Source organism: Leptopilina heterotoma, unplaced genomic scaffold, assembly GCF_015476425.1.
Source record: "Leptopilina heterotoma isolate Lh14 unplaced genomic scaffold, ASM1547642v1 Lhet_15, whole genome shotgun sequence".
Taxonomy (NCBI): Eukaryota; Metazoa; Arthropoda; class Insecta; order Hymenoptera; family Figitidae; genus Leptopilina; species Leptopilina heterotoma.
The window spans coordinates 3,027,021-3,051,679 of record NW_025110867.1 but is presented as its reverse complement, the minus strand read 5'-3'; the positions used below and the strand labels follow the sequence as shown (position 1 = coordinate 3,051,679).

The 24,659-nt window shown below is 28.7% G+C and overlaps 1 protein-coding gene across 4 annotated transcripts in view; it reads left to right on the top strand.

Moving 5' to 3' along the window:
• The window catches only part of LOC122498471 (teneurin-a), a 917,080-nt gene that overhangs the window by 162,318 nt on the left and 730,103 nt on the right, over positions 1 to 24,659 (top strand). Inside the window, exon 1 of one of the 4 annotated variants that reach the window (XM_043606205.1) lies at positions 19,140 to 19,155. The exons of the other annotated variants lie outside the window; for them this stretch is intronic. The gene's annotated coding sequence lies outside the window, so the exon portion shown is untranslated. Of the gene's footprint in view, positions 1 to 19,139; positions 19,156 to 24,659 lie in introns of those variants that run through there. 4 annotated transcript variants of the gene reach the window in all.

The following is a 24,659-nucleotide window of genomic DNA, read 5'->3' as shown; positions in this document are numbered from 1 at the left end:
AAAATAGCTGCAGTTTTCTAGGTGAAATTCATTTTTTAAAATTGGAGAAATCTAATTTTTATATTGAAATTACGTTTTTATTTATTTTCTTCTATCTTCTTCTTATTTTTTTTTTATTTTTTGATGCTTCTGGAAAGTTGTACATTTATCTAGTTTCACTGTGCGGCAATCGTGGCGCGCGTTCCTTGACTTCAAAACCCAGCAAACGGGAATCAATAGTGAGTGCCCAGCTATACCTGAGAGGTAAAAGCTGTCCTACTCGCATCCTGTCACCTTTCCTGCAGGATGCTGAAGAAAATTGTGTCGCATCCCGTCTCTCGACTTTTCTCTCTTCTCCCTCTCTCTCTCTTTTCTTCTCTTCATACCTAAAGCACCTTTGCACTTGATGGTTCCACTATTTTCCAACACTCGGAGCTTAACATCTAAAAGTTAATGACACTTTCAAGAGTCATTTTCCAAATTAGGGGCTTTTAATATAAAAACATTTCTTTTTTTTCGCCATTACTCTGCCACAGTAGAAAATATTTGGAGAAAAATTTTTTAATAAAAGTTAAAATATTTTTTAATTTTGAATAAAAATTTGTTTGATATTGTAATTTAAAGGATTTGAATAGTATGGTATTGTGAATGAATAGTACAAATGAAATATTTCAATGAAAATTGATGACATGAAAAAAGCTGTATTTTGAAATTGTGCTGATGTACTGTTTTTTTGCTGTCAGTTCAGAAAAGTTTTAATGGTCTAAAAGTTTTGCATTGACAATGAGGTATGCATCAGACGAATTGCATGCGCAGAGGCATGACCGCTTGAATACCGTAATTTTTTTTTAATGATAAAATCATAACTGTCTTTTATTTAAGTTTTTTGTTGTTTGCAAAAAAAACCCTAATAGAAAAAAAATATTATTACCACGTGGTGAATATTGTGGCGATGCGCTTACAAATCTACTTCTTAGATGCGCTTAGCGATATCTGCGTTAACCATTAGTTGGCACGCTATCGTATGCTCTCATGTCAACTTGATATATACCGGTCGTATAACAACCGCGTTTTCAGCAACATAGTTTCACTCCACCGGTCACTATCTGAAAAAAAACACCAAGCTCGTAATTGAAAAAGTCGAGCTACAAAAAGCATTCAGCAAAAAAAAGAACCAAGCTTCAAACTTATGTTCAAAGGGATTCCATCAAAAAAGTTTTAAATGACAAAAATAATATAGAATTCTGTTTTAAAAAAATACTTTTCTTTCATTGAAATATTGAGTATAATTAGGTTACAAAAATAAATAAACATTGCTGGAATGCCAATTCGGATGTTAGTCATTTTGAAGCTGTAAAATAAATCCTCCCAATGAGGAAAGATCAAACGGAAAAAAAGTATTAATATTTAATGATGAATAATTATAATATAATCAGACAGATAAACTATTTTCGCTAAAATCCATAACTATCTAAAAATATAAAAACCTAAAATAGCACTAAAATGTTAATACCAGTTTCTTATATTTTTATTTTAAAAAATGATTTATATAGATAAAAATTCAATTAGCATTTCTGTATAGAAATAAAATAATTGGATAATTTTTTTTGATCAGTTTTAGGAGTCTGTTGAAAATAGATTTCAGACATAAACTGAATAACTGCGGGTATTGATAGAACTGGAGTAAAAATTAATAACCTCCAAAGAGGTTTGAGGTATGAAAAAAGATCTCCCTTATACACTCTCTCGTCTCGTATCATATTTTTGACGTCTATTCTCTTTCGCGATTCGTGTTGAAAAAAAAATTTCGTAGCATGAGTCAATTACCTCGAAATTAATTAGTTCATCGACCCTGCTTATTTCAGTCCTCTTCAACCAGGAGAAAATATAGACATTTCTATTTTTTTGTCTTGTAACCTACTTTTACTGTAACAAAAGAAAAAGAACATTTAAAGAGGAAAATAGATGAGTTATTTAAAATATTTTAATTCAAAAAAATAAGATTTTACGAAATTCTACATTTATTTCCAAAGAAATTCTTGACAGAATTTTAAAATTAGGACTCAAAACCTTTCTCAACGACGTGAAATAGAAAAAAGCAAGGAATGCAGAAATTAATAAGAGCGACATAAATATACACTTTCGTTTTGTCGGAAAAAATCAAGAATGTCAGAAGACAGAACATATCCATCAACGCCAACTTTGATTTTTTGATAAGGAGACAAAACTACCAACGACCAGTATGAAGAAGATTAAAGTCGAAGCGAATAAAAGAAAACAGGTAAAAAGTATTGTCGAAGAAAACGTTGCAAAAGACGACGAGAGTTTCAACAATTTTATTTATTTAGAAGTGTTAAGTCTTAACGACAAAACATCTTCCAAATTATTTATTTATTTAAGTGTCCGGCATCGGTGATCCAATACCTGATTTATTCACAGAGTCGAACTCTGATCTTAAGGGACAGGTTTTAAGAAAGGAAGAAACTATATTGACAAGAAAAGTGAAGGGGAACCTAGGCGAAGTGTTTTCGGGCCAACCAAAATATGGTCCGGAGTCCAGTCGTTGAATACCTCGGGGTATACTATTTTTACGATCTAAATCGTTGTTGTCGATGTCTCCATAATAATTTAAAAGGCAAGAAATATAATAATAATATACTCGTAGAAAATTGACTTATTACTCGTTGAGGTTTCTTGAACTTGACAGATGCAAGTAAGTTGGTGGCGATTTCTGGACTGACGAAGATCGCGGGTTTCTGATTTGAGGGTGACTTCTGGACTGGCGAATTCGGCAAGGGTGCCTCCTTTTATACTATTCCCTTTTAAAGGAAATCTATCAAAGATATTATCTGTTAAAAACTTGGGTGTCACTTTTCGTCAAACTCTTTCCTGAAATAAACATGTTGGATTAATTTCTAGAAGTGTTTATGCAACCTTACAACAATTCAAATCAAATAGAAAAGCTCTTTCTGTCCAGTTAAAGACTCTGCTTTTCTCTTCATTGATTCTTCCTCACTTTGACTATTGTTGTGCTGTTTATAATGATCTGACAGATGAACCTAATGATAAGGTTGAAAAACTCCTCAACTCATGCATAAGATTTATTTTTGACTTAAAAAGAGATGAACACATATCTCCATACCGAAAAAGACTGGGCTGTTTGAATGTCAAAAATCGTCGATTGTTATTTATTGGATGATTAACGTATGTAGTTCTTAATACTAAAAGACCTCTTTATTTATTTGATAAATTTATATTCAGGTATGAGGTTACTTCTAGAGAACTAAGGAATCCCAATGTCCTTAGAATACCTCTCTGTCGAACTGAACAATATAAGAACTCATTTTTTGTTACTGCTGCCGATCTGTGGAATTCTCTTCCATGCTCGATAACTAGAGCGGATAGCATTGGTATTTTTAAATTAAAACTTTTTAAATATTTAATTGCCTTCGATAATTGAGTTTTATTGTTTTGTGCAGTTTCTTGTATTAATTATATCTGATTCTGTACTTATATATTTATATTAGAATTTATTTGCGTTAATTTGTATTCTACAGTATATGCTTGTGATAAAACAGATTCTATTGAATAGCATAAGTTTCTAGAATGTTTAGAACTGACATGTTCAGATATAGGTGTAATCTTTATATCATGATGCTCATTGTATTAAAGCTGTAGGTCTTGCGACTTTGTTCTGTAACATGATTGCATTATAATCCTTATTACTGTGATTCTTTTGGTTTAAAATTTCTTTTCGTGATCTGTTTAATTTTCTGCTGTTTGTGTTATATACATATATAATGTATTTGTTGTAAATCAATTGTTGTTCTCATGGTTCTCCTGGGACAAAATAAAGAAATTCTAATTCTAAAACTTTTACGACCGTATACGCCCATTATGATAATCGCATACGCTAACTTTTGATGTGGGCGCGCACTTGGATCAATATGGTCTTAGATTGATGAATAATTGTATTCTCTCTCTCTCTCTAAAATAATATAAACACATTTGTTTAAAATTGCGGAAGAATTTTTAAAAAATTGATAACATTAGAAATAATCAATAGGAGCAGAAATTCAGAACAAGTATATTACTTCACTAAACATGAAATCAAAATGTTTCAATGAAATTGCAAATGTTGTAATATAAGTAGATTTCCACTACAGCTTGAAATTGACGCGCGCACAAGCACACACACATTTTCCTATATATTAAACTTGATGCATTCGAGTGACTCTCTTAATCCGATTAAATTTAAAGGTCCTCCGGGAGATGTATAATAAATCGACTATACATGCGTATATAGGCGAAACGTCGAGTTCCGGTATCTTAGATCTGAATTTCAAATCCAGAATGTTCGAAGGAATCGTAATGTTGCAAACTGTATCGAAGTAATTTATCGTGTCTGCCGTTCGTGCTCTGTGGCGTGAACTTGCTGTAAATTCAGGTTAAAATTATAGGCCTTGCAACACAAAAAAAAACCTACCACTTTCTCGGAAAGATTAGATGGCATAATATTTACATTCGTCATTTGTGCTGGTAACGCGACCTCATTGTGAAAAAATGAGTGCTAAAAAAGCGATGTATTTAGAAAATTCATATTCTCCTTTTCTTCCTGAGAAATTTATAAATCTTTTTTGTCGAGAATTTAGAAAAGAATAAGATTTTTATTTTTTAAAAATAGTTACAAGCAAGTGGCATTTTCTTTTTATGCGATGAATAAAAAAATGTTTCTTTTTTGCTTTTCAGTAGTGGGAAAATAAAATTCCTTAGAATGATAAAGTTTTAGGGATAATGTGTTTCGTAGATTTCACGGTAAAATTTAATGACAGAATTGATTTACACGAAAGATACTTGTAAGCCTAAAAACATCGTTTTGAGATGACAATGTACAGGATGGCAAAGTCCTGGCATCCACAATGTTATCGGTAATTACACCCTTCGTGAACGATAATGTGGTTGATAGGGGTTCATGGCGCCGGAGTGGAACAGCGTTTGAGAGTTAAAAGCAGCGTGTAAGTGTAAAGGTACAACGAAGAGGGAAATCCTGACACGCGATTCACCTTTTTCGAGACTAGGATCGTATGTCATGTTAAAGTCCTGAAGTCAGTTCGAAGCATTTCAAGCACGAACACCTCTTAAGAATGTTGAATCTTCAAATATGAAATTATTATTGCATCTACTCATCGAGCATTCTATAGAATAATAATTAAGATGAAAGAAAGATTTTCATTCTTAGTTATGTGGATTACATTCGTAATCATAGGATAAATCGAAAACTGTTATTCTACCGTAACATTACCTTTCATTTGAGGTATATATAGTTTCGTGTTTTTCAACTCTACAGTTTTGCTGAGAAAGGATAGTAAGAATTATTAGAGTCAGTGTAGCGAGTCACCTGCGTGACTGCAGCTCAAAGTGGAAAGCGAGCGAATGCATCATTCAAATTATGTAGGTACTTACCACGCAAGATGAGCTCACAGGTCTGAATAAAAATGTGTCTCCTGCCAGCGAGGGGCTTTCATATTTATGCCATACTTACGTGTCACGAACTGTATGTATTTGTAGTAAATCACTCGAGAATTTCTCACCAGCAGGACCTACACTAACATTGGGATTGTAACCATCTAAGCTAACAATTTTTTAAAACAATTTGCTCGCAATGAAATTGGACTTTATATTATAAAGGAATAAACTGATTGCCTTTTGCTACTTGCTGCAAAAAGATCTTCATACTAGATGATGAATAATTATGTTTTTTAAAGGTTTTCCATTACAGATTTAGTAAATGGTGTAGATTTCTCTGGATATCTCATTAAGTTTGAAATTATTAGCGATCAATTGCAAATGGAGAGGTCTAAATTATAATGGCGTAGAAGCTTAAATTGTCTGGTGATTTGAAAGAAAAATGTCTATTGTTAACGACCGGGTCGTTAAAGTCACAGCAATTATCGAAGATATTTTTACTCATTCCGCGAGAATCGTTTGGTTCTTAAAAGACTTTAAAAAGAAATGCGACACCCCGGACGTTAAAAAGATGAATTCCATTCAAAAAAACTTCTTTTCTTTATTGCTTCTTTCTTTATTCGAAAGAAAGTTCGTTTCTTAAAAGGTGGATATTAATTTGTCCCAAAAGTAAATAGAGACAATTTATTTTTTTTTATATTCAGTTTGCAAAGTCAACATTTTGGGATCTTAACTTTTGATGCAGATGACGCGTGAAAGTCGCCAAGTTTTGTCACTGGCCAACTTTCATCCCTGCTTTTTCGCAATAATATCATAAAAGACTCGTAAACTTTCAGTGTATGAGAGAGAATCGAATATGACGAGAGAAGTTGAAAAATAAAATCCAAAGCATAATAGAAACGGATGCAGGTATATTGAGACAGAAAAATTCGGCAAACGCCGTATAGTTTGTCTTTTATTGCCTCTTGGTTCTGAGAACTAGATCCAGTTGAGATAAAATATACTGGGAAGAAGAATATCTTTTTTTCTGAAAATTTTCCTTGGGGATAAAAATTGAAATATTCCAAAATTGGTCTTGGCAGTTTCTTGTTCGTAAATCTTGGAGGGACTATTTTATATTTAAGGTAACGACATTTATTTTTTTTTCTACGCGACCTGTTCAAACAATAATGAGTACGTCCAGAGGCGAGGGATAAAAATTTAAGTTAACCAAAGACTGGACGAGCTACCTCGTTAGAAACTTTGCCATCTGTACAAATTAACACTTGTACCGTTTACCCGTTTGTCACTTTCCGTCCAACTTCTCTCTCACTCTTCTTCTTTCTCTCCCTCACTCTCCAGGTCCTCTTGCGTTTACTTACTTGCCGAATATACACGTTGAGTCAACCAGAACTGTGTTTCGTAGATGGCCAAGCTTCGTTCCACATTATTTAACTTTCCAAAGTTACTTTGTTACGCGACGAGGCTTCTCACTCCACCAACTCGAATGTTTAATGCCACTAAAAATAACCCAACATTCATTTTAAATAAATACAAAAAATATCCCTCGTCTTTTTTTGCAAATTGATAATTATAATTATAACAGTCTTAAAATAATCAATATTCACCATGAACATCCTTAAATTCTTTGATCTTTTTAAATTAGTTTCTCAACTCAAGTTAAACTATATAAATTCAGAAAGAAGAAACTTATAGAACTGTTGAAAAGTTCGTTAAGTTAGTTAAACTCACAGGTGAAATGTAATTTGGTAGAATATTTTCAACCACACCTAAAATACAAAAAAAAAAGTTTTCACCAAGTTTTTAATAAATGAAGAATTACGATTATTCACTTTGCTTATAATCTAGTCTCACACATCATAAAAGACGAAGCATCAAACTAAAATTCACATAAACTCTCGAGCGGCACTTGAATTTTCGACAACTTCACTTTCAGTCTTGTGTATATCAGGCGCATACTAAAATTCCATGGCCAGATATAGACGTCGTCTTTCGTTGAAATTTTAGTACTTGACACAAAACTGTGAATACGCACACATCAAAAACTTGACGTAACATTCATAAAACTATGAAATTTCTCATTTTGAGAGAATATTTTTAAAATTTAATTTATTTTTGAAAACTTTCAGTATTATTATCCATACCCTTCAAAAATTTTTCCGAGGAAAATTAAAAATTCTTCTTTCATTGATTTAAACTTGAGGAAATTTCTATTATAACTTTTGGGAATAAATTGCAGACGTTTCAAGTTTTCACTAATCTTGATCGTCGAAATTAAGTCAACAATTATCATAAAAGATGAGGAATCATAATTCTTCTAACTGCTTAGGTTTCCATACTTCCACTACAATTTTCTCTCGAGGTTTCGAAACACACAAAACTTGAAAATCCAAATCTAATTAACAATCTCAAATCTAAATGTTCTCTTTAAAGGATAAATAATGTTAAGAAAATGAAATCCTCCATTCTTTTCAAAAGAAAATCGATAATTCCAAAGTGCTATCAGCGGAAGAAGCAATATTTATTCGGAAACGTATAGGTCGAATGTCTATATTTATATAAGCCTGAGAGAAGAGACAAAAGTAAGAGACTAACCATTTGAAGACTATATCTATTTTTATAGATATAACTATATAACTACATTGAATGTAATCGATGAATAAGCAATTGAGGCAGGCAGATTTGCAATGAAGGTATACATTACTATCGAAATTCTAATGTAAATATTGAGATTCTTTTATGGAGCTGGTTGGTGCCATTACGGAGCATTAAAAAGCTTTAACGTCCCAGTAGGCCGGGGGTACAGAGTGTCGCTATAAGCAGAGGGACGATGCCAGGAATATTTATCAGGGGTTTCGGTGAATACGACCTCCTGCCGGTTCCATGAAACGGGACGTCGTGTATAGTTAATAGCTGACGCAGAAGGAACACTTTACTCGTAGCCATGTGCCAACTAATACCAACATCGACAACCAAGAAGATCGTGCACACGCATAAAGTTTACATACAAAACGAAATCGTACGATATCACGAATCGCGTGACTCTTCCAGCAGAGATTTTTCCTCTAATTAGAAACACGAAACATTTTAAACAATAAGGTTTTCAATTTTAAGAGTCATATTTCTTATTTTCTGCGGTATATTTTTCTCATTGTTACAAAAGTTGTTTCTTTAACAACTTGTTTAATAAAAATATTTTTAAAAAATGATTATTATAATTATTGATATTAATCATGAAAGAGTATCTTTAAGGACAATTTTTTCCCGACTATTAATATCTCAAGAAACTAATTTTAAAATGTTTCACATAATACCTACATGGATTTTAAAGATTCTCTTTGGACTTTCGCAGCATTAGTCAATCTGTTTACAAGAGAGAGGCTCTATGGCGTCAGAAAGAGCATATCGCGTCCAGCGTCATGATGTACAGAGGATAAAGCTAAGTCACGTTCTCAAAGATGCAATTTCCTCGGGCATCGTCACTGCCAACCTCTTTGTATACTTGTTTATAGAGACATATATATGGACATCTTATCTACATCTCGTCGAGTTACTGGCTACACTTACTCCCTTGAGATACAAGTGTGACATTTTTATCTTTACACTATAACCCCCCAAGCGATAGCAAGACAGTTTCCTCTACCTTCGATATTTTTACATTTACATTGACCGTCTTACAAAAAGTATTGGGACAGTTTTAGATTAAAATTTACTTTTCGAACTTATTGGAATTTATGGACATATTACATACAGATGCTTATATATTGTTTAAACATTTCTTAATATATTCCATTATTTGTTTGAATGTCTTGAAGGGCATAATGATAATTTGCCCAGAGTTCAGTTTGTTTACATTTTCTTTCCTTTTATTTACTATTTCTCTACCTGAGGTATTGTTCTCATTCCTAATAGTTTAACATCTATCACTCTCTCTTTTTCTCGCTTCATATCTTCCACCCCCTTTTTCCGAATAACTCTGTGATAAAAACTAAAAGGGATGATGATTAAGAAGTTAAACAAAGAGACAAAAGGGACAGTCTTCATTCAAAAGTTGAGCTGCTGACATGAGAGATAATTTTTGATGTTTTTGATCGTGGAGTGCTGATAGAAGGAGAATAATAATTTGGTATGTTAATTTCTGCTGCTTGTAAATATGATTGCTCTTAAGAGCTGGGCTTCGGCCCCCTGCCGCTAATAAAATCTCTCCCTTTTTTTTAAGGTAAGCAACACTGAATCTGTTCAAATAAGGCAACGAGGTAATATGGCTCTACTGAATTATCAATTTTACGTTTCATTTAAGAAATGTTTGTTGTGCCGTTTTTACCTCAGCAATATTTAATTTAAGAAGTCTTTGATTTTCTGATCCATCTTCATTGTTTGGTATACAAAATAAATTTACACATTAAATTAAACTTGATTCTTTGTTATTTCATTCACCACAAATGCGTTTCCCGTTCCTCTGACAACAGATACCTTGTATATTTACTTTGGTCATCTTCTTTAATTTTTATTCATTAATAATCTTAAGAGTCTTGCTCAAAAGAAATTTAACTTTTTACGCAATAGAAATTCTAATTTTAATTTTGATAATCATTTTAATGCTCAAACAAATTGGTTTGTGAACTTGTCGGACTGTGAGATTCCTGATAAAGTTACTAATGTAATTTCATTAGGCAATAATTTTAAATTTAACAATAATGAAAACAATAAGATTGATTTAACCACGTCAATTGAATATGTAAAGTATGTTGAAGGTTTTACAAAGTCCTATGACTTAAATGATGAAATCTCAAATGTAATTAGAAATAAGTTAATTAAAGGTTTACGTTCATATGAAAGTGATAATCCACGACATATCAGTATTAGAGACAGAGTTTTTTCGAAAGAACTAAATGATACAAAAATGTTTCTTAAGAATCATAATAATATCATAATTACAAGCGCTGACAAGGGAAATGTCACGGTAGCATTAAATAAAACAGAGTACACTAAAAAACTCGAAACACTTCTTTCAGACAAAAGAACATATAAAATTATAAAACGTGACCCACTTCCTGCATTAAAAAACAAAGCTTACAAAATTTTGAAGAATTTAAATAATAATGGTTTTCTTTATAGAAAATTTAGAGATATAGAACTTACACAAACTAACACAAATATCTCTAAAATTTATGGTCTAACAAAAATTCTTAAAGTTAATAATCCATTAAGACCAGTCGTCTCTACTATTGGCTCACCAACATATTTTTTATCTAAACAGTTATTCATCTTATTATATAATTCTATACCTAAATCAAAATCATATATACGCAACAGTGATGACTTCATTAATAAGATTAAACCTTTTATCTTTCCAGATGATCATATCTTAATTAGTTTGGATGTATCTTCTTTGTTTACTAACGTCAGTTCTATACATGTACGTGATTCTCTCATCAAACGTTTTTCTATAATTTCCCAAAGTTGGAATATTACTTTGGATGATCTACTTGACTCATGTCAATTTCTTTTTGATAATACTTTTTTTTAAATTTAATGATAAATATTATCAACAAATATACGGGACTCCCATGGGCTCATCTATTTCAGGATTGTTCTCGGACATTGTTATGGACGACCTCGAGACATTCTGTATTGCAAAACTTTCTTTTAAGCCATTATTTTTTTATAGATATGTTGATGACATAATCAAAAGCATACCAAAGACAAAAATTGACGAGATGAAAAAATACTTTTACTAATTATGACGAAAGACTAAAATTTACCTTTGAAATTGAATACAGTAATTGTATTAATTTTTTAGATTTTCATATTATTAATGAAGAAGGTACTATTACTACTGACTGGTATAGAAAACCTACTTTTTCTAGACGTACTATTAATTATTTTTCAAAACATCCTTTCTCTCAAAAGATCGCTTTAGTATACAATTTAATCGATAGAACGATAAAACTTTCCGATAAGAAATTTCACTCCAAAAGCATCGAGTTTGTAAAAGAAATTTTAATCAAGAATAATTACCCTTACGATTTTATTGATAAATACATCACTAAGCGTATCTGTTTTATAAGTTCTGATTCTAATAAAAAAATCAGTAATAACAATGTAATATACAAAATGATCAGTGTTTCTTAAAAATTATAATATTCTAACAATTCCTATTGATGATAAAAATATGAGTCATAACCTCGTCAAAAAAGCCAAAGACAAAAATAAAAAATGGAAAAATATTAACACAATTTATAAAATTATTTGTGATAATTGTTCTGCTTCTTATGTTGGTCAGTCAAAAAGAATGGTGGGTGTACGTATTAAAGAATATAAAAATTCTATTTAATGTAATTGCTGATCACACTGACAAGTTTAATCAAAATTTTGATTGGAATAATTTTTCAATACTTAACAAAGAGACTAATTATATAACAAGCGTTTAATATCTGAAGTGATCCACATTAATTTGCAAAATAACTCTGTTAATAAAAAAGATGATATACAAAATCTCAGTAACTATTATATTCACTTTCTCAATGAAAAGAAAAACGTGTAAATCTTTATCTGCTTTGATTCACTTTGACATTTCTCTTGTACAATTTTTGTTTACTGGTGGGTCAGTCACCTCATCTTTATCGATTTTACTCACTTTGCGTATTTTGAATTTGTGTCTAATCGTATATAATTTATATAAAATTTGTTTAATAAATTGTAGTTTCTAAAGAGAACAGCCGTGCTGTTGAAACGTTAAAAAAGAAATTGTATTTTTTGTTTTTGAAATCCTGACTCGGAGTGATCGACTATCTCATCGTTTTTATTAATTTATCGACCGAGTGATAACATCATTACTACATATATTCTTTAATTTTTATTGCTTCTTTTCCATTTAATGTAAAGACCGCAGTTGCTTTCACCTTTCCATTTGTAGGGCTAATGACACGTAGCCAGTAATTTGAATATGGTTAAAAATAATTTTAGGAAAAATATTTGTAGACAGAAACCTTGGATGGATGAGGAATGTAGATTGGCGAAAAGGCGAATACTGGACGCGTTGAGGCGTTGCAGGGTGAAAAACTTTTCTATTGAATCTAGAACTTTTACTAGATCGGTAAATTCTAAAGCAAAAAGATTTAAATCTGTTAAATTTGGTGAGGAGCGTATTGAAGTTGTAAAGGATTACTCTTGTTTAGGGATACCGTTCCACAACTCGTGCTTCTTTGCTCTTGCGGCAAATGAGGTAATTATTGCAGCGAATACCGCAGTGGGCTCAGTACTAAATTTTATTCACTCTGTCAAAATAGATTCATGGGCATCCTGTTCCAAATTATTTAAAAGTCTTTCTTATACTTAATTATTCTTATTTCTTAAGTCTTTCTTTCTTTTATACTGTTGTCAGATATTGGGTCTGATGATTTTGAAGTGCATAGAGGGGTTCGGTTGTCTTTTTTTAAGAAACTGATGAAGCTTCCTGTGTCTGCGAGTATGCAGTCAGACTGGAAACTGGTTCTTTGCACATTTCTTACGTGGTTTTTAAATTAACACTGTCTTGGTTAAATAAATTTTTTAAAATGTATGTTTCTTAGTACCCTACACAGTGCATGGTAAAATTATTAAAGCTGGCAAACTCAGACCCAAAAAACAAGTTTAATTGGTTTGTACAATTGAAGGAGTGTTTTTTGAGCCATATGGTTTGGTAGATATTTATAGAGGAACTTATCCCCTGAATCTTTTTAAGTTGACAGTAAGTTTATTCTAAAGAAATTTGCACTTTACCTTAAAGCGAGTGATGTTGAGCGTTGTCAAGCCTCAACAAGTCTTTTTTTGGTATTCTGGACTCACGTTGCATTCGGAAACACAAAGATATTTACTTATGGAAATGCCTTTCTTTTTCCATATATTTTTTGCTCAAATTTGATTACTTAATATTTATGTCGCACGAGTTATTTTTGATCGTAAAAAATTTACTTTTCAATCTGATAAAATATGCACCTTGTACAATTTGGATAACGTAGACTTGTATCTTATTCTAATAACATGTTCGTGTAATACCGATTTATTTATACCTATATTTAATCAGAAACATCAGGATCTTCCCTCAATCAAATGCTGGTTGTCATTTCTTTCTTCGCGTAATTGTTAAAAAAAAGAGGCGCCATTCATGAACATGGTGTCTGTGGTGAGAGGGAGTGTGGGAAACAAAATGGGACTTACTGACGAATAAAGTAAATGGGTGGGACGGAAAGCAACTGAAGGGTCCAATAAGAAGACAACTGGTTTGCGGTTAGCTAAGGAGAAAAGAAAGGAATATGGCAGACAGTCAGAAAGGGAAGTCTTATGGCAAGTTATTTCCTAATTTTTCGAAGTTGATGAGTGAAACTGCTTTTACTGATAGAAAATTTAAAATGTTCTCAATTAAAAATTCTCAGTTAAAAATTTTAATAAAAGATTAGTTATAAATAATTTTTATGTCCCATAACAGTAATTTGAATTCATAAAATCAGTAAACGTAATAATATAATCACAATTTTTAAGAAATGTATTAATATTTGATGATTATGATCCTGCACCACAACAGTAATTTTAAGTGGCAAAATCAGTATATGTAACTTGATGATCAAAATTAAAAAAAAACTTTGTTCGTAATAGATGTTCAATAATTATTACGTATCTGCCCTACAACAATAATTAAAATAAGCAAACTGAGTAACAGTAACTTGAATTTGCAAATTACATAAACTAATACAATTATTTTTATCATTGAAATTGAATATTTTTTTATACCAATGAATAATATTACGTTCCTGCATCAACAAATAATTTTATTTTTGAAGAGCAAACATAAATTTTATTTATATAAATCCTAAATTTATTTCCCTTACTTCTTGATTCTCTTTGATAAAATATATTCTTTATCTATATTTCATCAAGAAAAAGAAATAGCAATCCATAATAGAGAAAAATTATTCAAAATATACGAATTTCTTATACTCTTGTATATCGAAAGACAAAAATAGAAAAGTTGGTATTGTATTAAAATAGTGAATCTCATTTATAGGCATATGATAAATAAAGAAGAAACATTCAGTTCACGTTTTCATGAATTTTGAGAGGGATACATTTTTCCCGATCATCCCTTTTTCGAAGAGTAAAGTAAGAGTGGAAAAATAAAGAAGAAAAACGATAAAGAAAAATTCTGTTGAACACGAAATAGTGGAATTGGGTTAAATGAAAGGCTGTCAATGTGACTACCTCATACCTCTAGTTCGTTAAGCGATAACAGCAGTAGCAAATTAATTAATCCTTACTTTCATTCCATCTGGGAAAACGTTTTCATCCTACTGTAATTACACTGAAATAATTTTAAATCGTTTTAGTTAAAAATATTTATCCTGACATCATTTAAAGAATAATTTTTTAATTTATACTTTAAATGAAAAGTATATATTTCATTTCAATATACTTGAAAACAAATGTCACTCCTGACAAGTTTTAATAAAAAATAAGATTTCACATCTTTTACGTCACCTCATTTTCATATTTAAATATACATTGTATTTAGTCAATATCAAAAATATAATTATTGAAAATAAATTATCAAGTAGAACTTTATGAAATTAAACTCTAAAATAATATGACAAATTTTATCAAATATTGACAACCATATTCTATATTTATGTCAATTCAAATCAATAATACAAGATGTCGATTTAATTTTTAATTATCTTTTGTCTATTTATTGCGACAAAATTAATTAAATATGCAAACTGCAAATCATTAAAGTGATAAGTAATTTATTTAATAATAAAATAATAAGGAGAATTAAATTTTCAATGTGTTGGAAAATTTCATATTTAATGGTTTAGTCGAATGATACATATTATCATCCTCCAGTTAATGAAGTAAAATGTCAGATGTTTTATCATTAAATTTAAATTAGAATAAAATTACATTTTCATATAAATCCCTGGTGCGAGAGTTGTAATAAATATTCCAATTCTAGGTCTTTTGTATTCTCATCAACTTTGTAGGAATTTCTTTGAATCGTCAACATTATGTCATTCTTCATGTTAGAGACAACATATCTGATACTAATGCATAACTGTTGCTAGTTTCTTGACTAACAGACACACTACGATTGTGAGAAAGGAAAACCAAACTTAAAAAACGGTATTAATATTTAATGATGAATAACTCCAATAACTTTTGTTACATATTTGTTTATTATTATAAAATTTAATAATTAATTTAATAATTTTAATTAAAGAGAAATAATACTTTTCTTGTTAAATAAAATATATTTTTTTTGTATCGTAATATTAATGAATATTATTAATTATCTATATAATTTATTTAAAATCATTTTTCAAGGTCTTTATAGTTCTCTTTATTTCTACGTTTAGTTACATTTTTATTTAGTTTATAATTTTTATATTTGTTTAATATGAATTTAATTTTATATATTGGTGAAAGGAACCCCTCATCGATTTTTATGGACCTGGGTAATTCGACAATTGGGGTCAGAAAGATGCCATTTAAATTAAGAACTGAAGAACATGTCATTTCAGATGTCCAATTTTTTTATTTTAGATTGGCTGAAATTTTTCAAATGTCGGTTAATGGTTGTTATTTTTATATCTGAATTCAATTTGAATTTTAAATTTAGCAAGTACTTCTGAAACTTTTTTAGTAACAAGCACAAATTAATAAAAGCGAATGTAAAATTAATTATTATAATGAAACTAGTTAAAATAACGCGCGCGTGTGGTTTCTTTTTTCATTGTACATAAACATACTTAAAAAAATTTTTCATTTTCATATTAAATTATACTTTGAAAATAAAAATTATTATAAGCAAAATAAGGTTAAATGAATACATATGAGAAATATTGAAAAAAAACAAAAGCATACAGAAAAGTCTAAGTTCTTGTATAATAATTTTACTTATGTAGTTTCAAATTAATTGAATTTTTAAAGAATGGCGTTTACAATTTTCATAAATAGATGAATATTGAAATTTTATAAAATTGCAATTTTCAATGAGTTTCATTAGAAAATTTAAAGATTACTGAGGTTTTTAAAAATTTTAATTTAATTCAAATTCTTCTGAAATTTGTTAAATCTTTTTAATATATAATTAATTAATTATTAGAAATAGTGGATTTATAGACGAATTTTACTCAAAAACACTCAAACAAATTGAATTTTTAAAAAATTATAAATAATTGCATAAATTCAATTATTTTCAAAAATTTTGCTCAATTTCATATGAATTCTATTATTTACAATTTTTTTTTTAAATTTCTTCGCAATAATTTAATTATTTTCAATAAATAATCAAATTTTTTACAAGTATTGAATTATTTTCATAAATAATAAAATTCTTTTTAGGAACCAATTTATTTTCATAAATAAAATTCATCGCAGAATTTCAATTATTTTTTAAAACAATTTTAATCGAATTCCTCGAAAAATGTAATTGTTCTTAACAATTTTATTAAAAATCGTCAAAGAATTAAATTATTTAAAAATGGTTTGATAAAATACTTTATGAGAATTCAATTTTAAGAAACATTTAATTAATTATTTATTTTTGTATTTAAATAATTGAATTCTCGTAGAATTTTCTAATAAAAGTTGATTTAAAAATAAATTTCAGTTAAAATTTTAGATTTAAATATTTATTATTCAAATTATTTAAATATTCTAATAATATTTAAATATTAAAAGCATGGTAGGTGGTCACTTCTTCTAAAAAATATTTTCTAATCCTGTTTGTCTAAAAAAAGCAATTTCTAATGAAATCTGTTTTCTAAAAAAAGTTTTTCTAACAAGTTTTGATTTCTAACCAAAAATTTTCTAAAAAGTTATGATTTCTAATATTTATTTTCCTAAAATTTGAAAATTTCCATAATTTTGATAAAAGTTAGAAAATTGTTTTAAGAAAAACTAAGATTAAGAAATAAAAATTATTTTGCATTTTTTCTGTTTCTTAATCACAATTTTGTTTATAAAATTATAAGTTTCTTTTTAAAAAAGAAGAAAATTTTTTTAATAAAATTACTATTTTTTATCACAATTTATTAACAAAATTCTGTTTTTCTTGGAAAAAAAATAATAATTTGCATCATTTTTATACTAAAAGTTATTCCAAAATTAATTTATTTATAAAACACTTTTACAGAAAATTTGAAATATATTTAGGAAAAAAATCCCTATAATTTCTATTTCTTAATTACGATTTTTAACTTCATTTTTAACTTTTTTTAAAGTTTTGTTAAAAAATTTGCATAATTTCTATTTTTATTATACTTTTTTAATGAAATCTCAAGTATTTATTTTTAAAGAATTAAAAAATTTTCGTAAATTTTATTTTCTAATCATACCTATATACCTATTGGTCGTCATTACAAAAATTGAATATTGTTAGAAACATTTTTTTTTTGAAAATTGTCTTTATAAGAAAAAGAAATTTTTAGACAATGACCTTTATTAGAAGAAAGAAAATTAGAAAATCACCTTTATTAGAAAAAAGTTTTTTAGAAATTCACCTTTATTAGAAAAAAAATTTTTAGAAATTCACCTGTATTAGAAAAAAAATTTTTAGAAAATAAAAAATTAGAAAATACTTTTTAGAAAAACTGTACCCCAATCTAAAAGCATTATTGCATGGATTTTAAGAAATAATTAAATTTTGAAAAGGTTTAAAATTAAATTCTTTGAAAATCTTAATTGTTGATATACTTATAACCAAAAATTCTGTAGAAATAATTATTTTGAAAAAGTTTAATTGAATTTTTTTCTAAAAATAATTTGAAGTGTTCATTTTTTAATACATATTCAATTGAAGAATTTCTGAATAATTTAAATTTCGTGAAATTTAATTGTAAACAAATAGATTTGAAAATTCTCAAAGAACTTTTTTAAAAATTATTAAAGATAATTGATTTCATGAAAAATTTTATTTTAAAATTCTAGAAAATAATAATTGAATTAAAATGATGAAAATAATTTTGAAAAAATTACAGTAAAAATATTCCTATTATATAAAATAATGATCTTATCACTCGGTTATCTTTAATTTCTTCATGTTTTATCATAAATATTCTTGTAAATTGTTAAATTTATTCAAAAAAGTTTGAATTTGAAATTTTTGAAAATCTTGATTCCTGTGGAAAAATAATAATGATTAAATATTTATTGAAAAAAGAAGTTATTGATGTTTTCGAATAATTTTACAATCGATTTTAACAAATAGAAATTATGTAAATATTTTTTCCAAAATAAATTTAAAATTTCTTAAACAAAATTTGATTTATAAAATTTTTTTACTTAAAACTTGAACTTTGTTTATGAATTGTAATTGAGAAGTTTTTTTAGAAACAAAGAAATAATGAATAATAACATTAATCATATTTTTAGATTATTAAAAAATATTTTTGAATTATTTGAAAAAAAGATAATATTATTAAATTTAAAAAAATAGTAAAAAATAAAGAAGTAGGTACGTATAATATTATCTATCGAAACATGGAAAAATCAAAAGCATACACAAATCTAACTTCAAGTTTGGACAGACTGGACAGAATACAACGATTATTATAGTTAAAAAATAATAATATACACCGAGTCTAATGATTTTTAATATTTTTTCTCTAATTTTCTGTTTCAGGTACGATGAGAAATATTCTAACAGCAAGAGCTCACATGTATACTACTGAGGTACTGTATTAATATATATACGAGAGTTTTGAAATATTATAGAGAGATTTAGTAAAATACTCGTCTTCTTATGTAGACGATCTCTCTGGGTTCGACTTTGACTTCCACCTCAGTTTTCCTGTTCTTCCTTAAAGCGCAAGGGATTAACGATACTTAATTTCTTCGTCGTTGCAGGCTTTACTCTCACAAGTACTGACGACGTTGCAACTCCATGCATCATTCGTGGTATCTCGTAATATCAGACTCGTGCAAATATTTACAGTGTGCGGTAGACGAGCATAAATATACCGGTTGCTTATTATTTGTGGATATTTGAAATTCATTCGTGTATAATATCGTCAGTGCCATACTGCTCGTTGGTGTATTAATTTTTCTTTCACCCCCCCCCCCCTTCTGCTTCTCGGATTATATACCAGAAATTAAAAAAAGGACTAAATATTTTTTTTCATACGATAATCGTTTGATGTTTTTTTTTTTTTTTTTGAAATGATATTGCCAAAGTTTGAAATTTCAATTTATTTTTTCAGAAGATTGCATTAAATTTAACGTTTCATTGCATATTATATTTTGCTCTTTTTTTTCACTCAATAAACAATTTTTCTTCGAGAAATAAATATGTTTAATATATTTTGTAACTAAATATAAGCTTTTACCGGAAAAGAAATTTATGGGAATATTGTTTTTATTTTCAACTATAATGAAAATATAAAACTTGAGTTAAAAATCGTTTTGTTTGTTTGTTTTTTTTTTTTTTTTTTGGAAATATGCATTTACGGTTTACAATTCAGTGGAAAAACCTTTTTTCTCCCTTTTTGTGCGAATGTCCGGTACGCACTAAAAAGAGGAAATCGTATCCCACACATTTCCCAAAAGTGCGACGCAACAAAATGAAAAATAGTAATTTGCAAAAAGTCAATATCAATCCAAGAGTAATAACACACCTCACTTTATTGTCCCTTGATAAAAAAGTATTTAAAGACTTAAATTTCTTTTTATACTCAGGTAGGTTTTCCCTTCATATTTTTATATATTATTATATATAAAATATAAACTTAAAAAATGGTATTAATATTTAATGATGAATAAATACAGGTCCTCAAAAAAAAATTTATTTTTCACCAAAACCCGGTGTATTATGCAACATAATGAAAAATAGTAATTTTCGAAAGGTATTTTTCTCCGTCTTCTTTATAATACTTTTTAGTCTTTGTAATTATATAATAAAAGTAAGTAAATGATAATTCATTTTATTTGTACGAGAGGGACACGTTTTAATAATCCATTTATAATGAAATGCAATGTAATTGAAAAATATGCAGTGATTCAGTTTGAATTCAAAAATAAGGATGTATGAATAAAATATCATGAATCATCGATTGGAAATTCCCCCAAGTGCCCCGGTGGTTTTGAGGAGAGAGAGAGAGAGGATAAAAATCGACTGAGATTCAGCAACCAGGAAGTAGCGCATATAGAAACGTAAAATTTCATACATACATATCGTAAATATTAAAATTCAAACATTCATATTCGGTTAATTTTTGTTTCTACTGAATAACTTTTATCACAAATTCACATTTTTCTTCTTATTAAATCTTTGATATAAAAAATTTTATTTACTAGTTTTTAATAATTACTTTTTATTGAGTAGAATGTAATAAAAAATAATAAACTAGTCTTAATTTAAAAAAAAAATCACAATTTTTCTTTGATTTATCATGAAAGAAAGTTTAACGTTAAATCAAATATCGTTAAAAATGACGGGTGATGACAATTGATTTTATAGAATTTTATTACTTTTTTGGTGAAAAAAATTAAAACATTTGGATAAAAGAGTAAAAAAAACTATAAAGGAGAGGAGAAAAAAGAAAATAAGAATTTAATACCATGCAACATAAAGTTGCGTTTTCCAAGAATTTCCCTGTTGCCCCATGTGCAAATATTTATCAGCACTATCGGGGACCAAGTGCAAGCTGGTACGGCGGATGTGCGGCTTGAATACACACACGTAGAGTACATCCAGAGAGACATGTGAATACATGCATAAAAATGTCTCGCGTGCACTCGCCTATATACGCTCGGGTTTGAAAATGTCTTTCGATCTAGGACGTGCCAGTCGAAATTTAACCACATTGACATGTCGCAAAATGATTACATATACTATGCTTCATATAAACAAGTTTTTTACACTTTTCATTTTAAATTTAATTTAAATTCTCATCTTATAATGTTAGGACAGAGATTAGCTTACAAGAGACTTTAGATTTGTATAGTAGTGATTTCATTAAAATTTAATGTGTTTTTTGTTGTTTTATGTCACGTAATATCGTAAGTCAAAGGTACAATCTTCAAGAAATAGCAGTCAGTTGAAAAACATAGTAAAAAGAGTAAAATCGTCAAAGGTGATAAAATCAGTCATCGATTCATCTCAGTAGACACTAATTAAAAAAGTCAGTTTCAAGGAAAATCAGCCTGTGAAGCTGAAAGACCCAAAAGTGTCACCATTTTCCTGCACCTCAAAGGACTCAGCAGTATAAACTATTACGATTCCACATTCCTATTCCACTTCCAATATTCCGATTTCACATTACAATTCAACTTTCACTATTCCGTTTCCACTTTCCAATTTCACTTTTAATATTCCAATTTCACATTCTGATTTCACTTCTAATATTCCGACACCACATTCCGATTCCATATTCAATATTCCGATTTCAAATCTCGCTTCCACATTGCGATTTCACATTCCACATTCCGTTTCAACTTTCAATCTTCGGATTCCAAATTCCGATTTCAACTTTCAATATTCCAATTCTACATTCCTATTCCACTTCCAATATTCCGATTTCACATTCCGATTCCACATTCCGGTTTAACTTTCAATATTCTGATTCCAAATTTTGAGTTAAAAATTTTGAGTTTTTTGTATACATTCCGATTCAACTTTTAATCTTCCGATTCCAAATTCCGATTCAACTTTCAATATTTCGATTCTCCATTCCTATTCCACTTTCAATATTCCGATTTCACATTCCGATTCAACTTTTACTATTCCGTTTGCACTTTCCAATTCCACTTTCAATATTCCGATTCCACTTTCAGTATTCCGATTCTACATTGAATATTTCCATTTCACATTCTAATTCCACATTCTGATTCCTCTTCTAATATTCCGATTAAACTTTAAATATTCTGATTTCAAATTCTGATTTTACATTCAACATTCCGATTCAACTTTTAATCTTCCGATTCCAAATTCCGATTCAACTTTAAATATTCCGATTCTATATTCCCATTCTACTTTCAATATTCCGATTTCACATTCCATATTCCGATTCCACTTTCCGTTTTCACATTCCGATTCTACTCTTAATATTCTAATTTCACATTTCACATACAATATGTAGAATCAGAATATTGAAAGTTGAATCGGAATGTGAAATTTGGAATCGGAATATTGAAGTTGAATCGGAAGATTGAAAGTTAAATCGAAATGTGGAATCGAAATATTGAAAGTTGAATCGGAATTCGGCATCGGAATATTGGAAGTGGAATCTGAATGTGGAATCGGAATGTGAAATTGGAAAGCGGTATTGGAATGCGGATTCGGAATATTAAAAGTTGAATCGGAATATTGAATCTGGATTCGGAATATTGGTAGTGAAATCGGAATATTGAAAGTGGAATCGGAATATTGGAAGTAGAATTGGAATGTTGAAAATTGAATCGGAATATTGAATGTGGAATCGAAGAAAGTTACGTAATCGACCCCCAGCGTGAGGAAAACCTAAAGGTATTAGCAAAATTATTTAAACATCATCTCTGACATTAGAAAGTCTAGAGATTCTTTCTTAAACGCCATAATACAGGTGTTCATTATCATTTAAATATACATCAACGACTCTTGCTCATTCATCAAATCATGTCTCAATTTTAATTATTTATTGAAATTAAATGGAGAAACGATAGGTAAATAAAATTTTTGTTAGTTAGACGTAACACAACTTCAAACTTAACACATAAAATAATTAAAATACAATTTTTTATTATAAAACATCAAAGTCGTCATCCATGTCTGTCAACTCATCGATTTTTATCAATATCTGTAAAATTGATAATAATATCAAGAAAAATAATTTGAAAACAGATTCATGGAATATTTTTGAAATCTAATAATAATATTTAATTTCATCACGATACATTAATATACATGATGGTATATTAATGAAGGTATGTACCTTCAGAAGTATTTTCTATTTTGTGCTATTACAATCGGTGCACTTCTCGTAAACATATTATTCTAAATATTCTAGAACGCTATTATTGGTTAACTACAGAATTACGATTTCTAAATTGAAATCATATATAATTGTTTACTATTTTCATATTAACAGCTTAAGTGCGTCTAGAAAATTTTTATATGTAATTTTTATAATTTAATTTGTATACATAAATATACACATACACTGTGGGTACATATTTGTGACTGCTATTTGCCGTACCGCATCAAATATATTCTTCAATACAATTGCGAGAGAGAAAAAAATCTCCCCGAGCGTTAATTGGAATTGATTTTCCAATGCTCTGCAAAAACCTAACAAACTGGAATTAATAATTGAAGTAAATACAATTACATTCGCTAATTTTTAAAATCTAGTAATGAACTTGGCAACCAACTAACAATCGGACAATTTGCTTAATTATGAGTTGAGTTCTTAAAAAAAATAAAATCTTGAAATTATCTTTTTGGCTTTGCGAAAAAAAAATAAATTTCTTTTTATCACAGAGTGAATGAACGTACGTTTATGTTCCTGCAATATGGAAAATACCTAAAATGGAGGTATAGTCATTACACAAATGTGTTGGTCGCATATTTAACACAGCTTTATCCTGATAAATTCAACACGGGTAATTTAAATTTTACGCAGATTAATTTTATAACTACTTAATTATAATATGGTTTCATTTTTTTGTTCAGTTTTGAAATTTCTTTATTAGAAAGAAAAATTAGGTGAAATACTATCTTTCGTTCTCAGGCAGAATTTGCCAGATACTCCGTTAAAGATCTGCATTGACCATTGTTCCATTCCATCTCCTTTAAAGCACTACTGAAACAATCTCTCAATATTCAGTTTTTTAAATTATAATTATCGTAAATTAATAATTAATCGAAATTAGTTTAATCGTTTAAATATTATCATATTAAATATGAGTGTGAAAATTGAAATTTAACTGTGAAATTAACAATTGTTTAATAACGTAGAATGTTTTCAGGACCTTAATTTTTGTCAAATAAAATTGTTTATATTGTGGCCTTGGGTTCAAAAGATTTGAAGAAGTTGTTAAATATCAGCAATTATTTCTTTATTTCATCGAATGCATTTTCACTGTGAACACAGCTTATCAGGACTACAGAAAATTATAAAAAATTATAAAAAAAAGTTGTGTAAATAGGAATTACGAATTCAAGAGCAACATTATGTGTGGATTAGACTTACCACATTTTT